This window comes from Calidris pugnax, unplaced genomic scaffold (assembly GCF_001431845.1).
Source record: "Calidris pugnax isolate Ruff unplaced genomic scaffold, ASM143184v1 scaffold28, whole genome shotgun sequence".
NCBI classification, from domain to species: domain Eukaryota; kingdom Metazoa; phylum Chordata; class Aves; order Charadriiformes; family Scolopacidae; genus Calidris; species Calidris pugnax.
Genome location: NW_015090842.1, coordinates 19,109,331 through 19,117,569, shown reverse-complemented (window position 1 = coordinate 19,117,569; position 8,239 = coordinate 19,109,331).

The window sequence follows — 8,239 nt, the reverse complement described above, 5'->3', positions numbered from 1 at the left end:
CTAAATGGTGCATGGCTGAGATAGTGCGGAGACGTGGGCCAGAGCGGAGCTTTGCTGGCAGCACACTGTGCTGCTCTGAGGAGGATCTTTGCTCTTCAGGCTGGCAGGGATGGCTGGGGGGGACTTACCTCCTACAAGGAGGAAATGCCTTGAACCAGGCTCAGTGGCTCCCCACCCTCTCCTGGCGGAGGGCTCTGCGGCTTTGGATGACTTTCCTCCTTTGGCTGGGAAGGATGGTCACTAAAACCCCGAGGGACGTGGGGAGGAGGGAGGGAGGGACAGGCAAACTCAAGGAAAAAGCTTCCCCTCAATAAGCATCCAGTATATGGAGCGGAGTGTGTATGAGAGTTGTGGAAGATCATCCAGCATTTCTCCCTCTCTTTAAAGAAGCGCCTTTGTAAATGCATTTTCACACTTACTCCCAACAAAATATGCTTTCCTTTTGATGTCTAAATACCCTTTAATCTTTCTGAATAGCTTGGTATTACCCCAAAATAACAGACACAAAGAGAACAAAATCCTGCAAGCCTCCTGCTTGGCAGTCTCTTGTTCTGCACGGAGGACTGATACAGCTATTTTCTGTGCTGCCTTTGGTGCACGGGCTTGTTCTGGGGCCATGCTGTTGCTGTGGGGGAGGAGAGGGTTTGGGCTTGATGAAGGCACTTTTCATTAATTCTCACATTTCCGTGGGGTGGCTGGTGCAGTGATTCATTTCAGCCTGCAAGTGGCATTGTTTGTCCGGTTACTGGGCTCAGTAGCCTAGTTTATCTGAAAACCTCACCTACAGTGAAGCATTTCAGAATCGCTCTTTCTTCTCAAATGTTTGGGTATGACAGCCTGTTTGCTGACTCCGGAAAGAAAATCAAACTAGAAGCAGTGCTGTGTCAACTGCAATAACTCTCCCTCGGTTTGCTCTAAGCCCATCAATTATTGTGAAGCCGCTCCTTGGCGCTGCAGAGGGTTTTCTCTCCTTGAACTTCAGGAACACTTCTAGTTAACGTCCACATTTCATAAATGCCCTTCTGAACAAGCTGCCTACCTTGGGATTGTACAAAGGGCGCTAGCGAGGATGCAGCCCATTCCCAAATTTAGGAGAAAGTAGGACTGTGTAAGTCCCATGAACTTTAGTTATATTATTTCCACTGTAATTTCTGCAGAGGCTTCTTTGCATTTTCACAGTGTGCCACGTGAGTGTCCAGCTCAGCTCATGCCACAGTTATTCAGGTTGTGCTCCATTATATAAATGTGACTGAAGAATTTTAGCATTGGCAAGCGAGGGAGCTGCATCTTCTATGAAGATACAGGTATTAAAACAGCGCCTTTCTTTCTAGGAATAATTTCTTTACCTGCTGCAGTTAATTTTACTCGTGTATCTCCTCAATGAGAAAAAGGAGTAGAAATTCTGAATAGTTTGCTAATCATGGCATTCTAGATGTACCCGAAAATAACAGTGCATTTTCCATTCATCTGTTTGGGGTGATTTTTCACTTTTGGAAAACTCGAATGTATTCCCACAATGAGTGTGAAACCCAAGAGGGGGCCTCTTTTCTCATAAAATTTTGATTAGGAAATGTGGGAAGGTGGTTCTCCTGTGGGGCTGTGTTGTGCTGAGGAAGGGATGTGGAGCTGGAAGCCTGGATTGTTTTATTGCTTCGACAGAGATCTTTGCGCTTCTGTAGCAAAGTATTTAGTTAGGATTCATGGTATGCTTACAGACAAAGTGTGGATCATTATCTTTAATTTTTTTAAGTAGAGAAACTATGGCCGGTTCAACACATGAAAAAAGCTGAAGTTAATTTCAAAAATGGGTGCCTAAATGGATGTTGTAACGTGTATTCTTAAGCCCTTCAGGTTCCTTTGCTAGCAATGGGTAAAATGCTAATTAGGAGGAATAAAATACTCTGAAGAGGGGTGAGGAAGGTGAGTTAGGCTTGGTATTTACCTGTAAAGCTTAAAAAGGTGAGAAAGAATGTGTTCCCTTGTCTTTAGACCACTTCAGCTTCATAAAAGAAAAATTACCCGTGAATTCAGGACTTCACTGTGTGTGTAACAGCCTTTGAATAGACACAATTTTCTCAGGAACACTAAGAGCTGCCAGTGTGCCATAGAAACATAATACTTTTTAGCAATATTTATTATGATGTTAGATTTAATTTTCAGAGACCACAACCAGTTTTGCATGGCTAGGATTTATGGAGCAGAACTTTTCAAGGACTAAAATTATTTAAAAAGAAATATTTTCATTTTTTACACTCAGAGGCCTTGTGAGGTTTCAGAATCCACACAGCTTTCAGTTTTAGGAGTATTCTTTCCTGTGTTTTCAGGAACTTTTCACATTCCTGAATCTAGTTATGGGATTTTCCCCCTAATTGAATCCAGCCTTAAATGCTGGAGTCACGCATTCTGTCAATTAGTGCGAATAAGTTCTCTGAACTCATTTAGCGGGTGCAGATAGTTTTTATAGTTTTTATTTAGTGCTGTCTGTGGCGCTGCCTCTCCGGTATATTTTGTCATGTTTGTGCAAAGGGTGCTTGGACATTCATATGTCTAAACTTTCCAAGAAGGTCACAGGAAAAATGCTCTCCATGGGGACAGTTAATTGCGCAGTACCAGTCAACAGTCATGCTCAGCTGGTTTTAAAGGTGCTTTTCTGGTGGTGGTCCAGCAGCAAAATTAGTTACACGGCTTTTCAATCTAGGGATTGCCCATTGTGTGGTTCTCTCTAGTGTCTACTCAGTCTAGTGGAGGCCACGGCTGGACCAAGGCAGGATTGGGTACTAGGTGTACCGTAACTCTAAGCTTGCTTGTAGACATCTGTGTGGCTTGGCAGGATGGTGGCACAGAGCCATCGTTCTCTTAGGGAGCGTGGGGAACAAGTGTATGGAATCCTTTTCTCAAAAATGGTGGGTTTCCTTCTCTGTAAAAGCAGCAAAGCTACCAAGATGGGATCCTTGCCCATGCGCAGCCTGGGGAACCACAGCACCCAGGCCGTTGTCATCATCAGCTTATGGAGGATTTCTTGGCCAGTTTTCTGAGCCACCTTTGCAGCCAGTGGTTTTTTGGTGGGGTGTTTTTGTTTTGTTTTTGTTTTCTTTTTTTTTTTTACTGGGTTTGGGGTTTTTTTTTGTCCAGAAAACTAGACTTCTGCATACAATCCCAAACGCAGGGACTTATCTTGGTGGAAAACTTGGCCTCAGTGAGGGAAAATAATGGGGGTTTTTTTAATGTTATGGGAGGCTAGTACAGCATGGTCATAAAAACTTGTGCCCAGAACTTCTCTTAGTGCTGCCTTTAGTGAAGGGTGTCAAGTAAGGAGCAGGCAGTTGGAAAAATAATGGTGTAGACAAGACCACAAAGGGATGTCAGACAGGCCAGGCAAACTTCCTACTTTGTCTGGACAGGAGTTTGCCTGCAGTTTTCCCTGCCTGTCTACTTGTGTGTCCTATCATAGTATCTCATGAGAACAGATGAAGTGCTTTTGCAGGGTGTGATTATTACCTGTAGCATGCTGAGAGCTTTCAACAGGCTAAAGCCCACTGCAGTGTTTATTTAATGGGAAACTAAAGAGCTCATAGTATTATAAGCAATCCATATTTAATAGCTTTCTGGATGTATTGGTGAGCGTGGCTTTCAATATATTTAATGTGAAGAATTGCTAAAACAGTGGAAAAATCAAGTGTATTTCTAGTACTGAGGGTAACTCATCTGCCAGTGTCTTTCAAATTGGGTTGGTGTATAAGTGCATAGTTATAGCTGTGATTGGAGAAATTGGAGAAAAAACCACAAGAGGGGCTTATGATGAGATGTTCATACTGCTTTGAATTTGAGATCTTCATTTCCCTGCTAAAATCTGCTTGTGCCTAATATTGTCATCTTTATTTGGAAGTGTGCACATCTTGATCTAAAACATTGGGGAGGAAGATTCAGCTCTTTACTACATTCTTACCTGTAAAAGTCGGTGGGGATTCTTGCATGAAGAAGAAATGCAGATTCACATCCTGAAGAGGAAATGTGAAACTCTGGAGTTGTCACTTTAAAAATGTCATTTGCTTGCAGTTTCATATAAGGATTTCGTAAATTTTTAGGGTTTAAATTTGCTAAATTTTAAAAATTAAATTCTTGGTTATCTTTCAGAAGCGCATGTTTGCCACGTGGCAAAATGAGCTGTGTTTATAGTAGACAAAGTGAAAAGTACTTGCTGAGAGCATGACCCTATGGCAATAGGCATCAATTTACCCTGAAGAGAAAATAGCTTTAAAAAGGATGTAAAGTAACCTTGTTTTGAAGTCTTCAGATTAATACAACCTCAGTGTGTGTGATTATGTATAAAACTTGCCAAAACCAACATAGACAAATGATGTGGGTAGACACATGCTGGGCCTGATTAAAAATGCTTCCTGGGGTTAAGCAGGAGATGGTTACCTTGGTCTAGTTTAGGCTTAGCTGCAATTTTTTGGCCCCTATATATTTTAGAAAATACGACCAAAATCCTGATGTGCTATTGATTTCCTGTGCCCGTAACAGATTTTCTGTGAGATCTAGATAATGTAAATACCTCACTCTATTCTACCTCATTTCTCTCAATTCTGCCACAATTTTTGCCTTGTTTATTTTAGAACCTCTGACACAGGGACACATCTTGCTGTCAGTTTGCTGTGCATTGCGTACCAAATGTCCACTCTGAACTGTGAACTTCTGCTTAATGCAGGTGGGCAGTATTGTATGCAAATATAAATATGCATACAGCTATTTGTTAGGATAAATATCTAATAAAATAGTTGGCATTAAAATTCTTATGTGGCCTCTCTGGTTCAAAGACGGTGTAGATGAAACTCCCTTATTCTGAACTCAAAACCAGAAGTAGGAAAGAGTCTGTGTAGCAGGCGTTTAACAGCCAAGGGGAGCTGAGACTTCAACGGAAAAGCTCTATTTAAGATCATGGTTTCACTACATTAATACAGTGAATCAAGCACAGAATCTGCTCTCAACTTCTCCTGTTTGATATTTCCAAATTTTTCTGTCCCAAGTACAGAATTTGCATACACAAATAAAGAGGGCATGAAGACAAAAAAATATCTGAAGGTGCCATGGTGCTGTGTCCTAGAGTGGGTCTGGACTGATGATTTACAGGTAACGGCTGTCTCCTCCCTGCCCATGTCTTTCTTTGGTCCCAGTGTCCAGCTGTGCTTAATGCAGGTGGGCAGTATTGTATGCAAATATAAATATGCATACAGCTATTTGTTAGGATAAATATCTAATAAAATAGTTGGCATTAAAATTCTTATGTGGCCTCTCTGGTTCAAAGACGGTGTAGATGAAACTCCCTTATTCTGAACTCAAAACCAGAAGTAGGAAAGAGTCTGTGTAGCAGGCGTTTAACAGCCAAGGGGAGCTGAGACTTCAACGGAAAAGCTCTATTTAAGATCATGGTTTCACTACATTAATACAGTGAATCAAGCACAGAATCTGCTCTCAACTTCTCCTGTTTGATATTTCCAAATTTTTCTGTCCCAAGTACAGAATTTGCATACACAAATAAAGAGGGTATGAAGACAAAAAAATATCTGAAGGTGCCGTGGTTCTGTGTCCTAGAGTGGGTCTGGTTTACAGGTAACGGCTGTCTCCTCCCTGCCCATGTCTTTCTTTGGTCCCAGTGTCCAGCTGTTTATGCAAGCAACAAAGCAGAAAGAACAAAACACTAAAGAGGTGATAAAAGTGCAGTGAAACCAAAACAAAATCTGTAAAGGCCACGAGTGCTTTTATATATTTAGCATTTCCTCGAAGGACTTGCTTGAAGCAAAAGGCAAAGCAAAACCTGAAAGCTGAAGAGCCATTGGGCAGATGCCCTACCTTTTGGGTTGGAAATTTATTCCCTTTTAGCTTCAGGGTGTTCCTAGATTCAAAAATACTACATGAAAGTGAGAGGAACTGCAATTTACCTATTTGAGCATAGAATCAAGCCATAACTGTACACACATAATTAGTGATATATGAGAAGAGACAGAGGTCTGACACAGTGCTAAACAGGAGGGCCTCTAAATGTGAGAATGGTTGAAAGGCATTATTTACAAACAAGGAGTCCTACAAAGTCCTGCAAATGAAGATTTTAAAAGGACATAAACAGAAGTATGAAATACTTCATACTTTTGAGCTGTTGAAGAAGAGAATTGTCAGTGGCCTTGAAGAGTACATGTTTCTTAATGGTGTGGGAAATAAGCTAAGTTTTGCTTCAGCTTATTGATGTATCATTGTTAGTGTGATAGTACTAACAAAGAAGCCTTAGTAATAGTAGAGTCTAATAAATTGTATCCAATTAATCCCCAGAAATGTCCTTGGTCTGTCAAGGGATCCTTGTTCGCAGAGCGTTATCTAGGGGAAGAGAAACAGACTGGAACACGGCCTTCAACACAGGCCTTCAAAGGGGAGGGGAGTCTGGTAAATCTGCCAAGTAGATGGTAGCAAAGCCTCTGAAATAACGTGTAGCATAATCAACTAATCAAAGGCGTGTTTAGGATAATGATTTCGTAGAATAGGTGTACCTGTGCCTTATAAGGGAAAAAGTGCAAAATAAGAGGGTAGGGGAGTATCAATAAGGCCAAAGAAACCAGTCTGGTAAATCTGCCAAGTAGATGGTAACAAAGACTCTGAAATAACGTGTAGCATCATCAACTAATCAAAGGCGTGTTTAGGATGATGATTTCGTAGAATAGGTGTGTGTGTGCCTTATATGGGAAAAAGTGCAAAATAAACCTGTAATAGGTCAAGCGGTCGGGAGGAATGTGAGCTCCAACTTCTCAGCCCATGAGAAGGGAGACAGAGACTCAAGCAGCCGGGATAAAGGTATAAAATACCTGAAAGATAAAAGGTCATCGTGCATCTATTTTTGGTGCACCCGATTCAGCGCTGTTTCGTATTAATAAATTATTATTTTAACCTTTGCTTCGGTGACTTTGTCCTCTTTAAATTCTAAGATGTGAGTGGGTGTTTCTCACAATGGAAACGGAAAGCACGGGAATGCAAGAATGTAATGAGCCCTGCCAGGTCTTCCAATAGTGAGGAACGGCTCGCTCCCTGTAGAGTGCTGGGTTCAACAGTTGGTGCACTGCCCACAGGGAGAAAGCAGGGGCTGTCTTCCTTCTGCACACCAGGCTTGCCCCTGGGTTCTGCCTGGTCTGCCTGATCCCGTAGCCCCGTACCCCGCTGCTGTCCTGTACCCGGGAACTGGGCTGCCCTGGGGTTCCCCGCAAGTCAGGCTGAGGGACTTGACAAGGAGAGCCATGGAGAGAGACACTGGCCACCATTGTCTATTGTAAGTACAACCACAAAAGAAATGATGTCTCCATGGCTTAGCTAACTGTGTGATGGGAGACCTGTGGCTGAATTTCCCAATTCCTTGGCGAGTGGTGATTGGCAGCCTCCTGCGGTGGGGGGGCTGGGTCTTCCTCACCGCCTGGCATCCAGCTGCAGAATGCCAGACTGCTTTCTAGCTACAGCCTTCCTGGCAGCAGCGTGATGGCTGCTGTAATGGGCATCAGGGAGACAGAATAAAGCTGTCCAAGGTTAAAGCTGTGGTTAGAGGCCCAAAAAACAAGCCCGCTTGTTGGATAGCTTAATATTGTGAATTCCTGTCTTTTAGGAAGGGGAGACCACCTCCAAATAACTCCAGGGACAGACTGCCAAGCTCCAGGCTAACGTAAATTAAAACAACTATGCTCTTACAATTTTAAGTTTATTTTGGCAATGCTAGCAAATTCTTAACAGCAGAGCAAGTTAGTCACTGGGGAGTAGTTCTGAAAAGTCCCAGAGGAAGATGCTGGGCATTGAGAGACAGCTGAAAGCTCAGCGGGTTTCTGTTTTGTCCCCCTCGGGCTCACTGCACAGAGCCCGCAGCAGGGCTAGCAAGGGAAATGCAGACCTGCAGTGACATGAGGCCTTTCATTCTTCTCTCCCCTTTTCAGAGTGGCTTGTTGGTCGTCTGGTAGAGTCTGAGCATGCACAGGGTGGAACCGGCTGAAGCTGAACTTTAGAAGTATACTAGGAGTTTGGGGATTTGCAAAAAGAGGTGAAAGAACGATCCAGATATTATATTGTCAGGCAGCGTGGGTACAGCCCTCCTGGCACTGGTTAGGCTGGCCAGGCTGGTAGTGTTGGTAGGAGCTGCTATGACCTGCTGAATGGTCACTCACAGAATCACAGAATCTTAGTGGTTGGAAGGGACCTCTGAGATCGAGTCCAACCA